Below are 17,565 nucleotides of genomic sequence, written 5' to 3'. Positions count from 1 at the left end.
ACAGACCCCTCCTATGCAGACCAGGCAACCCTCCTTTAAGCAGAACAATCATTTCACTATCTTCCAACCAGAGTTCAGTTTTAAAGTCTATAAAGAATATACTGGTTATAAAGGAACGAATCAGGATGTCAATTTCCAAAAGGGTCACTGTTGTTCTGTGGCACTTCACACCGCTCTAAAACCATACTTATATTCACCACGGTATAATATATTTTATGGATGGAAAAATTATCTCTTTTTTGCATCTTGACCGGAAGAAACTCAATGTCAAATGACTATAGTATTGCATCCATGGCTATATATAGAGAATATAGATTTAGCTCTACAAACAAGGTGACTAACTCCCATCGTTTACAGCTTGGCAGTAGCTACCACAGGATAAGGATAATAGCTGGCAGCCAATGAGTTAAGATTCAAGAGGTTTATTTGTCACATACATACCAGGGCATTCAGTGAAATGTGGGTGGCCATGCCCGCTTTGATTGTGAAATAATACTAAATAATAAAATAGACATAATAAACAGGTCATAAAATAGACATAAAATAGACATGATAAAATAGACATGTTAAAGTCCTGAGATAATGCAATACAATGTTAGCTACGAATTAAGGCACTGGGTCCTATGTACACTACTATACAATATACAGTTTTTACTCTATATCCTTATGCTATACTTGCTATTTCTAAACTATACTATACAAGATTATGTATTTAGATTGTGTGAATGTAAAGAATTCAATGACATTTTACTATGCTCTCTGAAAAAATTCTAACTATTTAACAGGGTCATATAGCTCTTAATACATTTTAACTATTTAACAGGGTCATATAGCTTATAACTCTTAATTAATTTCCTTTTATATGCTATTTGTCCCCATTATAGACTAATAAAAGAGATGTATCTTTATATTAACAGAGTTGTCTGAGCTCTCATTTACATATAGCATTTATTAGTGCATTTGTCAGTTTTGAGCATAGACACATTTGATTATGAAATTAAAAAAAATCCTCAATCAAGGTCATATACAGTGTCAATGTATGTATAGTATGTATTATGTCTTTATAATGGTGTTTTGCATCTTCATTTATTTAACTGGACCGTATGGCTCTTAATAATATATCTTTTCGATTCTTCTGCTACGTTTCCGGTCTTTGCTGATTACAGTTTGGACCTCACTTGTTTTCTATTAATTGCCATTTCTGTTGGTTCCAATTACGCTGATGATGGCCTTTAGCTGAAATGCGTTCCTTGTTACCCACAATAAATAGGAAGACTATTGATCTGCAAGTACTGGTATTCTATTTATTTTGTATTTTTCTCGACCTTCCAACAACTTTGCTATGCAACGGTATATCCAGTGATGAATCTTAAAGGTGCTTAGATAACATTCAGCCACTAGATGTCAGACTAGAGCACCAACATATCATTTATCCAATCAGGTATATTCCACGTGGGGAAATGGAAAGTAGGGAGGGGATACATGCACGCAACATGTAAACAACAACATTAATTTTATTAAATGTTTGATTAATTAATTATAATTCATCAATCAAGTTATTTTGGGGGAGGGGAAGCTTTTTAATTATTACTCTACATAAAATTTTTATCCATAGCACCTTTAAATTACAATTGGCAATCAACATCAAAATACAAATCAATAAAAATATAAATTCTAAAATGATGTCTATTGTTTATTCAAGGTAATATACGTGAGCAGAAACCCCAAGGATGTTCTTGTGTCCTATTTCCACTTCCACAAGTTGACAGCCATACTGGAGACGCCAACGGATTTCAATGACTTCCTTGAAAGGTTCATGAAAGGGAACGGTGAGACCAGTGTTGAGCACAACATGGAGAGCTGACTCTAGTCAACTCTGGTTCATAATCATTAATGCTGACAGTCTGCCTCTGCACATGTGATCATGACATTGGTTCATAATAATGAATGCTGATAGTGACAGTCTGCCTCTGCACATGGGATCATGACATTCTTGCTTTTTGTCATTGCAGTGTTTGCGAGCTGCTGGTTTGAGCACATTAAGACTTGGCACTCTCACAAGGACGACATGAACATCATCTTCATCACTTACGAAGAGATGATTCAAGTACGAACTCATGTGATTTAGTCATTTTAGTGGGTAACTATCGATAATTATACAAAGTGTTTGTGAAAAGTAGTCTGGTTTATCTCTGTCTGTTTGCTGTGTGCGTGTGCGTGTGTGCGTGTGCGTGTGCGTGTGCGTGTGTGTGTGTGCGTGCGTGCAGGACCTGAGGTCAGTGGTGGAGAGGATCGCTCTGTTCCTGGGTAAGGAGCTGTCTGATGATCAGCTGGCCAGCGTGGTGAAACACAGTACCTTCGCAAACATGAAGCACATCCCACAGGCCAACTACGAGCATGCGCCTGATCTGTTGAACCCCAACCATGGGAAGTTCATGAGGAAAGGTGAAGTATGCTGTTATATACTTTTACAAATATATATATATATGTGGCAATCATTTCAGATAAAGCAATTCCCCTGTTGTCCTGAGTTTCATAACCACGTTTTGGCCTCACTTTCCATGGTCTTGTTCTTCTGCAATGCTGGGGTGTCTAGCACTGTCCTGTGGCGTCTACTAAATCAAATCAAATCACATTTATTTGTAAGGCCCGACAACACACGTTAATGTCCCCGTGGGCCGTACACGTCTTCTTTAAACAAGTCAAGAAGAAACATCACAATAAGTCAAGAACAAAACAAGAACACCATAAGGTAATTTTTTTTTTAAATAAATGCAAAATAAATGCAACACTCCCAGACATACCCCATGCGAAGGTAAGGAAAAACTCACTAAAACCTAGCTTCTTAGATGTCGGTGATAGTAGTGTTGCAGTAAAAACAGGCGAACAGTTGGTAAGCATGCACTCATGTCATGTGTGTAGTGAAACACAGATGAGTGCATGCGATAGCAACTGAACATTTTGAAAGATTAAAGATAGAGCTCGCGCAAAGAGGCTCGCGTCCTCCCGGTCTTGATCACGGGACGTTGCTAGCCAATGTACAATCAAGAGACCATAAACTTGATGACATCAGAGCAAGGATTCAATTCCAAAGAGACGTTAGAGACTGTAACGTTCTCTGCTTCATCGAGACGTGGTTGACGCCGGACGTCCCAGACCACGCTATTCAACCGGCCGATCACTTCTTCATTCACCGCAAGGATAGAACAGCCGAATCCAGAATTGGAGCGATCCAGCCAACGTGAAGGAACTTTCGAACCACTGCTCCCCCAACCTGGAATATATATCCATCAAGTGTCGGCCTTTCTTCCTCCCGAGGGAGTTAACGTCGATCATCCTGGTCGGAGTGTATATTCCACCACAAGCAAACACTGGTGACGCGCTCTCGAAGCTCCACGACGAGGTAAACAAACTCCAGGCAGCTAACGTTGATGCTGCTATTGTGGTTGTGGGTGATTTCAATAGCGCCAATCTGAGAAAGGTATTGCCGGACTTCTATCAGCATGTGACTTGTAACACCAGAGGCGGTAACATTTTAGACCACTGCAGGCCATGTGAGCGGATTGGAGCGTGAGCGGCGCGGGGCGCGGAGGGGGCGGTTTTGACGTGAGCGAGGAGTGGGTTTTAAAATGAGTCGGCGCGACGTCCGGAGCGAGAGTTCTCCTCCGCTCCAATCCACTCCAGGCCGCTCACAGTGGTTTAACACTGTTGATGTAATATATACATGCAGTACAATGCCAAAGCAACAGATGGCGATGTACAAACATGAAGGCCATTTTCAACCAATGAGAAGGGTTCAGGCTTCGTCACTGTAGAGACGCCCACCATAGATATCTATGACGCCCACACTCACTCCTGTTAGAAAAGGTATCGACGCCATTGTTGTTGACGTTAGCTTACATGCTAACGTTAATGGCAGCGACCATAGCATTGTGGCTCGGCTAGCCTATCATCGCTTAATAGAACTAGTGAATGGATAAACAACGTTATTTAACATTGCAGAATGGCTACAATTACAATGCGGCTCAATACAAACAATTGTTAAGGGGCCCAGGGGGTGTAGACTGTTGTAGTTTGAGCTCATTTACACCATGCTCCAAAAAAGAAAAAGAAAAACTGCCGAGCGATCTGGCGCGGGGAGCGGGGAGCGCTCGATTCAAGGTGAGTGGGGAGCGAGCGGAGAGCGACTTGGGGGCGGGGTCAACATGAGCGATTAGCGGAGCGGACCAAGCTTTAAAGAGCGAAGAGCGGATTTCTCGGCCGCGCCGATCCGCTCACGTGGCCTGGACCACTGTTACTCGCAATTCAAGTGTGGATACAAGGCTCATTCTGCTAGTGGCTTCGGAAAATCTGATCATGCGGCCATCCTTCTTTCACCAAAATATAAACAAAGGATCAAGAGCGCCCCGGTAGTCTCGCGAGAGGTGCAGAAATGGGATGTGGAGTCAGAGGAGACGCTACAGGCTGCACTTGAGTGTACAGACTGGAGTGTGTTCCGTGACAACACAGATAACATTGATGACTACACGGAGACAGTGCTGGACTTTGTTCGTACTTTGGTGGAAGAAACAATCCCCACTACCATAATTAGAGTTTACCCAAATCAAAAGCCCTGGGTAGACAAATCCGTCCGTGAGGCTCTGAAAGCGCGCACCACAGCATACAACGCCGGGCTGGTGGCAGGCAACATGAATGACCACAAGGTGGCGCAATACAACGTAAGGAGGACAGTAATAGAGGCAAAACGGCGCTACAGGAATAAAATTGGCTGACTCCAGAGCTATGTGGCAGGGCCTCAAAACGATGACAGACTACAAAGGCACCTCCCTCAAACTGAACAGTGACATCTCCTTAGCAAATGATCTCAATACCTTCTATGCAAGGTTTGAGGCTGGGAATAACAACACCAGCCTACAAGCCACGGCAATGGGGGGGGGGGTCTGCTGATGGAGACTCAGTGTTCAGGGTAACAGAGCATGAGGTGAGGTGGACCTTTAAAAAAGTGAATATCAGGAAGGCAGTAGGACCGGACGGCATCCCCGGCCACGTCCTAAAAGTCTGTGCCGACCAACTGGCCCCAGTAGTCACTGACATATTTAACCTGTCCTTAGAACAGGCTGTCATCCCCACCTGCCTGAAGAAGTCCACTATTATCCCTGTACCTAAAAAATCCAAGCCTGCTTGCCTCAACGACTACCACCCTGTAGCTCTCACCTCCATAGCCATGAAGTGCTTTGAGAAGCTAGTAAAGGGCTACATCTGCTCCTCCCTCCCCATCAACATGGACCCCCTGCAATTTGCATACCGCCCAAACAGGTCCACGGAGGACGCCATAGCCCATCACACCTGGACAAGAGGCAGGGGAACTATGTGAGAATGCTATTCATCGACTACAGCTCAGCATTCAATACCATAGTCCCCTCCAAACTCATAGCCAAGCTCAGGGACCTGGGCTTGAACTATGACCTCTGTCAGTGGGTCTTGGACTTACTGACGGGCAGACCCCAGGTGGTGAGAGCAGGCAACTGCACCTCCTCATCCATCACCCTCAACATAGGGGCCCCCCAGGGCTGTGTTTTGAGTCCCCTCCTCTACTCCCTGTACACACATGACTGTGTGGCTCAGCGGAACAACAACACAATCATCAAATTTGCTGACGACACAGTAGTGGTGGGCCTGATCTCTGCAAACGACGAGAGGGCCTACCTGGAAGAGGTCAAGGTCCTGGCGGGATGGTGCCAGGAGAACAGCCTCTCACTGAACGTCAGCAAAACAAAGGAGATGATTGTGGACTTTAGGAGGTCGGGGGTCAGGGACTACAGCCCCCTCAGCATCGACGGGGCACCGGTTGAGAGAGTGAACAGTTTTAAGTACCTCGGAGCCCACATATCCGAGGACTTGACATGGACCACACACATTGACAGTGTTGTGAAGAAGGCACGACAACGCCTCTACTACAGAAGCAGACTACAGAGAGTGACACGTTCAGCCGAATGCACAATTGGAGGGGGGCTTCCCACCCTCCAGAACATTTACAACAAGCGGTGCAGGGGTAAGGCTAAGAGAATCATCAAGGACTCCAGCCACCCAAACAACTGCCTCTTTGAACTGCTGCGGTCAGGCAAGCGATACCGGAGTCTCATGGCAAGCACAGAAAGACTCAGAAGAAGCTTCTATCCCCAGGCCATCAGGCTGCTCAACGAACAATAACACTATGCAACAACCATCAAATGCACACAGCACACACATCCACACGCACACACTCACTTTAAACAAACAACACACTGCAGCACCCACTCTCCACACTTTAGAACACCTAAACACACTTTATATTTATTGGTAAAGGATTTGCACTACAACCCATGTAAATTGTACCTAAATTGTACCTCATCCCATTTCTGCTTTGCACTATATAGTATTGTATATTAGTACATTGCATAGTATATTGTATATTGTATGGTAACTCAGTTACTTCTATTCTGCATCGAACATTGTGCATATGTCTATACTGAACACTGTGACTTCTATTTTTACTTCTATTTTACATGCTATACTATTTTATTTCATACTTATCTTGTCTAGCACAGTCTCTGGAGTGTAACAGTAAGAAGCATTTTGTATAAAAGTATTCTGTACTTCTGTATGACAACTATTAAAGAAACTAAACTAATAAACATGTTTCAGGTTCGGTAAAATAGACATAGGGGTCCTTACCTTAGCCAGACGGTAATCCAAAAAGAAGAATTCCAATGATCCCATCGGCGATCGCGATTACTCGTTTATATGTAATTACACGTGTTTACGGGACACTATAGGTTTTGAGGCGAGCAGATCTGCTAGCGATTGCTTTGGAAGAGCTCCTCCCCCTCAGAGCAAGTCTCGATAGTCCGGTTCATTCATTGACCCATTTCTTTCCGAGTTCAAAAGGTAGGCGATACTGCCACCTGGTGATATTCAATCGGCATTGCAATTCCAACGTAGGTAGATGAATCATAGACACAGAGGGCTCCGGGTGACCGTATAGAACGTGGATCAAAGGAAAAGATCAAAACCCGAGTATACTCTGGTTTCTGGCGCTCAACGCATGGCGAGATAACCTGACTATGGCCGTGAAAGAGTTAAAGAAGACTTGTCCAGCCCATGAGGACATTACCTTGTGATTTCGGGGTTTACAAATACATTTGATTTGATCTGTAAAACTACCCGATACATGCTGTGTTGTTTATGTTTAAGATTAAAAGATCTCTCTCTCTCCCTCCATTAACAATGGATACCAGGCACCATTGGTGACTGGAAGAACCACTTCACGGTTGCTCAGAGTGAGAGGTTTGACCAGGTCTTCCAGAGGGAGATGAAGGACTTATCCCTCAACTTTACATGGGACATCAATGACATCTCTGCGCCGCCCCCTATCTCCCTGTCTCCGGCTGTCCCTGAGCAATGACCGGAGTGTTGAATGTCCCGTGACTAAGACGGGGAGGACGTGACCCTCTTTGCGCCGCCCCTGTGCCTCAAATAGATCCGCTATCAGTTCTATCTTTAATCTTTCAAAATGTTCAGTTGCTATCGCTATTAGCTCTATCTTTAATCTTTCAAAATGTTCAGTTGCTATTGCATGCACTCATCTGTGTTTCACTACACACATGAGTGCATGCTTACCAACTGTCCGTCTGCAACACTACTATCACCAACATCTAAGAAGGGAGATCCCCCCTTGAATGGCCCTTCTAAGGTTTCTCTCCTCCACACTGCCTGTGGAGCTTTTTTCCCCATTGTTAGGTTTTAGTGAGTTTTTCCTTACCTTCACGTGGGGTTTGTCTGGGAGTGCTTGCATTCTTTCATTTATTTGCATTCATCTAAAAATGTTTGGACCTTATGGTGTTCTTGTTCTGTTCTTGACTTATTGTTATGTTTTCGTCTTGACTTGTTTAAAGAAGACCTGTACGGCCCATGGGGACATTAACGTGTGTTGTCGGGCCTTATAAATAAATTTTATTTGATTTGATCGTACCTGTGTGATGTCATCAGTGTAATGCCATCAGCAGTCACACACTGAGGCTGGAATTACAAGAGGGTGGGTGGGTCAGTGTTGTCATAGAAACGTTCTGCGAGAACGCTAGGGGGCGCAACCTCATCCTCTTCTTATTATTCTACTACCGAGGAAGGAAATAGATGTTGTCTTTATGGTTACCGATTTCATGGTATTGTATAATTTTCTTATGAACTCATTCTCAAATGAAGTTGCTGCAAATTATGATGAAAACAAGTGTGTACCTCACTGCTGGACTGGAATTAAAACATGAAAAAGAATTGATCAGTATTGTTAGATCCTGATCAATCTGGCCAGTATCACGTCTTCTTGTGTTATCCTCTCTCCATCCAATTCCTCTGCGTTGTGTAATTTTAATGGTCCTGACGTCTCATATACTGGCTGAATATAATCCTTATCTCTCCCCGTTAGTACGATCCGCAAACCATAATAATTCTCCACCCCCGTAAGAATTCGACACTTCGACACAGCGTAATACCTTATGAGGAAAAACGTTGTTTATTGATATAAACAGAAACCTCAGCTCAGATGTTAACAGATTGTCTTGTCCTTGAAGAGTCTATTCTAATGATCTTTTGGTGTGTTCAGTCTATTGTCCTTTTGCTATTCAGTCCACTGGTGGTCAGGCCTGGTCTTTAGCCTAACCCTCCTCGCGTTAGCCGAAGCTAATGATGATGTGTCATTCTCCCCCCCCCCCCCCCCCCCTCCGTGATGAGAGGAGAGAGAGTCTCTTCTGGTTTCTTCCCTCTTAGTCTCAGTCAGATTTTAGTCTGCCCTACCCGGAACCACTGTCAGCTTTATAGGATCTTCGTCATAGCTATGATAGCCCACCCCTTTCTGGTTGTCATGTGCCGCGCTGTCATGACAACTGCTAATAACCTTTCACACATTAAAATGCAGTTTCTACTGTTTCATTAAGATGAACCCCTCTCCCTCGCTCTGGGCCCACACGCTATCAGTGTTGTGTCTTAGATCGGAATGTCAACATCCCCGTGCTCACACTAATACCCTGCTCGCTCTGAACCACTGTTCTATCACCCTCTTCTAAGGCAAACCATGCACATTTCGATCTCTCTGACCCGGCACCGTTTTAGCTGTGGTCATCTCCCCCCAATCTATACATCACATACATTGAATAAACCCCGTTTTCTCTCAGTATGAACAAAAAAAGATTACAATGTATTTCACTAGTCGCCTGCGATGCATCGACTGCACTAACATTGCGCAATGTTTAATGCAAGAATGAATTGCTAATGTTGTACTTTTATAAATGCGTGTATACATTTATAGTACTACAATTGTTTGTTTATATTAATTCATCTGAATCAAGGGTCTAGTCACTAACCATGTTTCCTCGACAACATGTGGCAGTTCAGCATCACAGCAGTGCTGGGACCAGATCCTACTTAAAGGTGCTATAGACAACAGCCACAGATAATTCAACCACTAGAGCACCAGCTCTAGTCTTTCATCCAATCAGGTGCATTCCACATGGGGACATGGGATGTAGGGAGGGGATACATGCCTGCAACATGTAAACAACATTCATTTTGGACCCGCAAAACATTGGAATCATAAATGTTTTTTTGGGGGGGAAAACAATACTTTTATTCTGCACCTATCTAAAAGCTCTGTGGATGTACTTTTTTTGAAGGATTACTCTACATTGGGGAGGCAACGGTACGTGTATTCGTCCCGCGACTTCATGGTACGGACGTCACGTTTCGGTACATCCAGCCATACGATCAATACGTCTCATACCACTAGGTGAAACTAGGGTTGCACGTTTTACAAATGTATGCTCAATATCTTTACTTTACACTGGCTTACTAACAGTCTTAACACAGAGGGTAATTCATTTAACGTTGAATATCAAGCTTGTATTGCCACATTTAGATGATGAATAAAACGTTGAAGCTTGTAAAGGCCTGCACTGGGCTGTTTCTCCCCTCATCCCCTTTACTACAGGGGTCCCTGAAACAAAACCATGAATGAATGATGTTTGTCATTACAATAGGCTGAATCGTTTTCTTGTTCGCCTAATAATGTTAACCAATGGAAAGACACACACACCAACGTTCTTCCGCGATAATTTCCCCCCACAGCTGTCAAGAAAGAAAGAAAATAAAAAAACGCTAACGTACTTTTGCTGATCTGGATTGGTCCTCTGAGCTCCTCCAGTCGAGCTGCAGTGTTTAAATCCAAAATATTGATAAATCCTCTGCCATTGTTGTGTAACATGGCATCTCTTCTCTATAGTCTTCTTTCTCTGCTTCACGTCAAGTTAAATCTACAACTAGAAGTGAAACTGAAATGAATATATAAATTATGAATAATTATTTTTATGTTGTACCGAACTCGTACCGTACCGTGACCCCAAAACCGAGGTACGTACCGAACCGTGGCTTCTGTGTACCGTTACACCCCTACTCTACATACAAATTGTATCTATAGCACCTTTAAGTGAATGAAACTGATCCCAGTCTACGCGCTGGTGGTTGTTCATTTCCGCATCGGTGACCAAATCCCTGTTGTGTAGAAACCCTGATCTGAATGTGTTCTGCTTTTACATCTCCATGGAAACAGAACTGATTGCTACAACGGGATAAGAAGGATCTTTATTATTGTACAGGAAGTGAAACTTGTCAAGGATGCGTCAAAGACTAGGCACATAGCGTGTCTTGTAGTGAGCCGGTTTAAGGATATTTAACTGCCATGAAGAGGAAGGGAAGCATCTAGGGTTATCAGATTAGACATGAAATTAGAAGGAAAAGAATTATTCCAGGTTACAAAATACTGTCAATACCAGTCGGAACAGAAAACTAACATTTACACACACTTACAGTGGCCGAACTTTAGAATAGAAGAGAATCTGGTCGTTTACCTGTCAACATGTCTGGTGGAGTAGGCAAACTAACCTGCCACAGACTAAATCTGGTAGTTTACCTGTCAATGTGTCTGGTGGAGTAGCCAAACTAACCTGCCACAGACTAAATCTGGTAGTTTACCTGTCAACATGTCTGGTGGAGTAGCCAAACTAACCTGCCACAGACTAAATCTGGTAGTTTACCTGTCAACATGTCTGGTGGAGTAGCCAAACTAACCTGCCACAGACTAAATCTGGTAGTTTACCTGTCAATGTGTCTGTTGGAGTAGGCAAACTAACCTGCCACAGACTAAATCTGGTAGTTTACCTGTCAATGTGTCTGGTGGAGTAGCCAAACTAACCTGCCACAGACTAAATCTGGTAGTTTACCTGTCAATGTGTCTGGTGGAGTAGGCAAACTAACCTGCCACAGACTAAATCTGGTAGTTTACCTGTCAACATGTCTGGTGGAGTAGGCAAACTAACCTGCCACAGACTAAATCTGGTAGTTTACCTGTCAATGTGTCTGTTGGAGTAGGCAAACTAACCTGCCACAGACTAAATCTGGTAGTTTACCTGTCAATGTGTCTGGTGGAGTAGCCAAACTAACCTGCCAGATTAAATGGATCAGTATTTGGACTGGTGGTAGTTTCCCACCCTGACTGCAGTAGAAGACAGCGGTTCTCAACTTGGGGAGTTGGGAGCCCTCAGGGGGTCATCGTGTTTATCATCTTTGGCACAGATGCTTTCTTCTTGAGAAAATAAGGAATATTTAAAGTCTAAAGTCCTCCTCAAGTTATTAATCAAGTTAAATAGCCTGAAAGGGAAAATAAAATACATTTTTTTGATGCCAAGTTCACCATTCTGTCTATGCTTGAGTATGTAGGGGGGGGGGGGTCACTAATAGGAATCCTTCTATTCTTAGGAGTGTGAACCAAAAAGGTTGAGAACCACTGGTAGGATAGTGTTAACTCACTGCTGCCCTCTGGTGGACAGCCATGGTTTTTCTCCAACTGTAATCTTAAAGGGGAACTCCAACATTTTGGGAAATTAGCTTATTTAACATCTTCCCTGGAGTTAGACAAGAAGATACATACCTTTTTTGTCTCTGTGCGTGCATTTTAGCTTTGGGAATAGACGCTCTGTTAGCATAGCTTAGCTTCATCACTGGAAGTGAGGCAGGACAGTAGCCTTACAGTGCCTTACAGTGTATTGCAAGGTCTGACATTGACCAAACTTGATATGCATGACCTTGGTGGGCTCTAGGTCAACTCCTGAAAAGGGGGTCAATGTCAGACCTTGCAATCAAAAGTTAGGGGGCGCACTAAAATTATGGCAAGGGTTATTAGCCCCCTAACTTTTGATTGCAAAGTCTGACATTGACCCCCTTTTCAGGAGTTGACCTAGAGCCCACCAAGGTCATGCATACCAAGTTTGGTCAATGTCAGACCTTGCAATACACTGTAAGGCACTGTAAGGCTACTGTCCTGCCTCACTTCCAGTGATGAAGCTAAGCTATGCTAACGGAGCGTCTATTCCCAAAGCTAAAATGCACGCACAGAGACAAAAAAGGTATGTATCTTCTTGTCTAACTCCAGGGAAGATGTTAAATAAGCTAATTTCCCAAAATGTTGGAGTTCCCCTTTAAGGCCAGGGAGTTGTTTCAAGTCATGCATTACATCAATTCAGCAACAGACGCAAGTTTAACATACATCTGTTGATTTAATCGCTCCCAAGGTATAAATGAATAATCAAGGCTGTGTAAATGCCCCTTTCGACTCACAACCCAACCATCACTTTATCCCTAGAAAATAAACATGGGGGTTGGTTGGTCTTGGTCAGATGGCGATATATTCCATCTGGTGACGAGGGGGTTAGTCTTGTCTTAATGACGAGAGTCCTCGCTCTTATTCCTGCCTCAGTCCTTATCGCTGCCCATCGCTAAAGGGTCAAAGTCCGGGTCGTCCTCATCCAGGTCCAAGTCGTCGATGTCCTGGAACAGAGACTCGTCCACCTCAACGCTGTTCCCGCCTGGAGCAGAGGCAATGAGACAAGAATTTTATGAATCACTTAAAACATGAACTGTACATGGACTCTCTATTCTCCACGTCTAGTGTCTGTCTACACAAACTATGGATGCAACATGTAATAGCCTTGTGACAAACCGTCAAAAAGGGCTTTCGTTTTTGAGATACCCCTACCGGAGGTAGAACAAAACGGAACATTTTCCTCATCTCTAACGCCTCCCATATATGAAGTGGATTCTTGTATAAAAATGTTTTACTGCAAACATTTTTAAATTGATAGAAAATTTGATACGCCCCAAAACTAAACAAAGAGCTCAAATAAAGCCTGGCCATATGGGAGTTGAGGCATATGAACTCACTTAAATTAATAACACAAGCTTGGGATATATACCTCTACATTGATTGATTGATTGATTGATTGATTGATTGATTGATTGATTGATTGAAAACATATTGCAGAATGGGTACAATACAGTACGGCTCAATACACACAATTGTTAACCCTTTCACTGCCGCACGACAGAAGGTTAACCCTTTACTATCACACAACCGACGGTCGCTGTGAAAGGGTTAACCATTTTGGTAGTGCAGCAGCGAAAGGGTTAAGGGGATGCAGACCAGAGAAAGACTTTCGTCTTGTTTACATCAGGGTCCCCCATTTTCAATTCATAAGGACATTTATGACATACACAACATACAGATATACAGATATATATCATGACATTTATGACATACATGACATACAGGTATACAGTACTGTTACATTTGTGACACAAGATATGTAAATATACAGTACTGTTAAACAGAGATCCTAACAGAAAATATATACATACGTGGGGGAGGAAACTGTACATTTACGGGGGCCAGTTTCGAGTTGCAGCCTCCCGTAGCTGCTCTTTGAGAGCGGTTTTGAAGGTGGGTCGTTTTTTTTACGGCTGTGGGTAGGGCGTTCCACATTGATGTGGCATAATTGCGAAACGTGTTTAGGCCCTTGTTTGTACCGAATCTGGGTTTAACATGATTTGTGGAGCTCCCTCTGGTGTTGTGGTCGTGGTATTCACTGACCTTTGGGAAGTATTTCGACATGTACATGGGTAACTTAGTGGTGTAGTGTATCTTGTAGACCAGGCCCATTGCAAGTTGCTGTACTCTGTCGTCTACTCTAAGCCATCCTAGGTTGTTAATGGGCAGGGGTGAGGTGGGTTCTAGGAGTAAGGTCAAGCAGTAGTCTGACCAGTTTGTTTTGTAATGTTTGTAATCTTGTTTTTAGTGCCTTTGAGGAGCATAGTCGTAGTACCCTTGAATGAGTGCTCCTGTTAAGAGTCTTCAGGGTATTCTTGTTTACCAGAGAGGATATCCGGTACAAGGATCTTGTTCGTTGGTTGACTTTTTTTTATTACATTGGATGCCATTTTGTCACAGGAAAGATTTGCCTCTAGGATGGAACCCAGGTATGTAATTTCATCTTTCCTTCCACTGTAACAGAGAAGCCACATAACAGAAAATACTGGATGTGAATATCTGATCTATGTGTAGCACCCTGAAAATATGGCTATTATTCAGAAGTGCTGACTTGCCTTTTATCTCCCCTGGTGCACCAAGACATACTAACTAGTGTCCATTAATATTCCCTCGAACAATGACGCAGACTTCTCCTTCTTCTACCGGCTGGAATATGGATTATGAACAGTAACACTGGGCCATATTCTTTCATCCAGTGCTTCCCTGTGGGGCTAGTTGGCGGTACCAGCAGGGGGCGCGGTGGCAGGCAGAGAGCGTACGAGAGAGACGGGAAAGGAAGCAAGCCAATGGAGACGGAAGGGGGAAGAACGAGCCTCTTTGAGTTTGGACTTGGATGTGATCGGTCATGTCTCGACAGAGCCCCCGTTGTGGACCACACGGGCGAACGTATTGAACTTGAGTATATGACGGGTTATCCCAGAAGTACCCGTGATAGTGCGTGAGTAAGAGAAACTGAACCCAAGGACTAACGTCCATAGATAGCGTGTTATAGTAGCAGTGTGTGCAGTATATTTAGCATGCTGCTAACGGCTATATTGACTCCAGTATACACCGAGCGCGAGGCGCTGAAGAGACCGGTGGTGTAGCCAGCCACGTTGCGCAACAGTATAACCGTGTAGCAGGTGGGCTGTTTGGGACCCAGAGAGTAGCTTCAGTCTAGAGTAGGGCCAGAGTATTGCTGCGCGTCAACCCAGCGCCGGCCGTCAACAACTAGTCTTCGCCGGCATCAACGTCTGCTCTGCACCGGCTGTCTTCAGGCCAGCACGGGAGTTCGTCCCGACCAGCAGAGGTCGCCATCATCCAGCACGCGCCCTCAGCCCGCTGCTGCCCCTCTGCTCCAGCCCCGCTTGCTAGCGCCCGTGACGAGAGCGTTCGACGCCATCTTGCTACCTGGACGGTGGTGGCGCGGCGAGGCCGCCATTTTGGTTGAGTACAATAGAGCCTCGATGCTCCGGATCTATTACACAGTACACAGTGTGATGCGGCCTACGGGTGAAGCTAACGTTGCTAAATCCAGTTCATAGGGGTACCCCATACACATTATATGCCGGCATTAGTATAGGACTTTTGTTTTGGTACAGTGGGCCCACATTTTTGATTTCCTTTGAGTGTGATAACGTGTGGTTCTTGAATAATAATTTCCCATTCAATTAACCCTTTCCCTGTGGGGAGGTTCTAGACCTGTCTTGTGACTTTAAAATGTATATATATATGTGACCAGTACAGTACTGCCCCGTCTTCTGCATGTACAGTATGCTATTGTGTGTAGTGAATTGAAATGAGCGCTTTTTAAAACTGTACTGGAAACCACTTCTACCGGCCTATAGTTGTGTGGTACTAAAATCAACTTAAATGATTGAATGAAAACTTTATTTAACAGATTGCAGAATGGGTACAATACAGCACGGCTCAATACACACAATTGTTAAGGGGATGCAGACCAGAGAAAGACTTTCGTCTCGTTTACATCAGGGTCCCCCATTTTCAATTCATAGTGACATTTATGACATACACACAACATACATGACATCATGACATTTATGGCATAGGGACATACAGGTATATATAGTACTGTTACATTTGTGACATATATACGATATGCAGATATACAGTACTGTTACCCATAGATCCTGACAGAGAGTATATACATATGATGGGGAGGAGACTGTACATTAGGAGGGGGTGGGTCTGGGTGGGTGGGAGAAAATATATACATACGGTGGTGAGAAGACTGTCTATTAGGAGTGTGGGGGGGGGGGGGGGTTGGACACGGTGGCCAGTTTAGCCTCCCGTAGGTGCTCTTTAAGAGCGGTTTTGAATGTGGGTAGGGATTCACATCTTTTTACGGCTGTGGGTAGGACGTGAATTTGAGACAATGGGATTATATATTTATTTAATGACTACTTGTGGCTTTGCAGCTATGCCAAGAACTGCTGACAGACACCAATACAATGCAGACGATCTTGCATCTATCTACCTTATTTGGCCTTATAAGGGAAAGTAATAAAAACTTTATTTAAACTTTTTTTTTTTTCCCTTTTTTATAAAACATTTGCACACTCACCAGGGAGTTGTTTCTCATATATGAGGTAACAGAAAATATAAATGTGTTCTTATTAAAGGCCAAGTTCATACTTTTGGAACTCTAGACCAATTTCCTAATGGGGCCACTGTAAAAAGTATAGTTGAAACAAAAGGAAGCTGCTTTGCTCTGTGGAGTAGATATTGGTGCTTGTTCCAGGGCTTCTACAGACTGAGGAGTGGCCCCATTGCTTCACATTAGCAGGGCTTCTACAAACTGAGGAGTGGCCCCATTGCTTTACATTAGCAGGGCTTCTACAAACTGAGGAGTGGCCCCATTGCTTTACATTAGCAGGGCTTCTACAAACTGAGGAGTGGCCCCATTGCTTTACATTAGTTCTGTGGCCCACTAGCCAGAGGTGTAGGTATCCATTCCAGTATGAAAAACAGCATGGATTGCGCAGAGGAAGGACTCTACCTATCATCATCATCATCGGTAAATAGGAAATAGGGGTAGGCTAGGGATCCACTATATATATATTAATTTGATTTCCCAGGCAACACTTTTTTTAAATAAAAAATGAATCAGCAAACCATTGAAGTTTATCCAATTACCTTTAATTTAAATGAATCAAGTATTTACAGTTTGCATATGGAAAGGGATATATCGTCATCCCAAATGACAAGAGCACCAAGCAGGGAAAGGCACCTTTTCTTGTCCTTTGCAATTAGGATATTCATAAAACTACAAAAAATACAAAAAAAGGAATAAATATGTTTCACATTTCCAGTGAGATTTCCAAACTAAATCAACATCCACCTGCACGGTTATTTATTTAATTCAGTCGGGTTTTTTTTGTGTGACTCAATGACAAACCAAATAATTCACACAGTAACGTATATAATACACATGTACCTGCAGCTTACAGGACAAATCAAACCAGAGGGCAATTTGGTTTTTTGTTTTCAAAATCAAATTCCATTTCAAGGCTGAAGAACCTGAGCTTTCCATACCAGATAATATGCCTTTTTTATTATTATTAATTTGGGTAATTTACCATATTCACACGGCGGCCATT

This window comes from Notolepis coatsorum (assembly GCF_963971535.1).
Source record: "Notolepis coatsorum genome assembly, contig: SCAFFOLD_269, whole genome shotgun sequence".
Classification (NCBI taxonomy): domain Eukaryota; kingdom Metazoa; phylum Chordata; class Actinopteri; order Aulopiformes; family Paralepididae; genus Notolepis; species Notolepis coatsorum.
Note: the sequence above shows the minus strand (reverse complement) of the source record.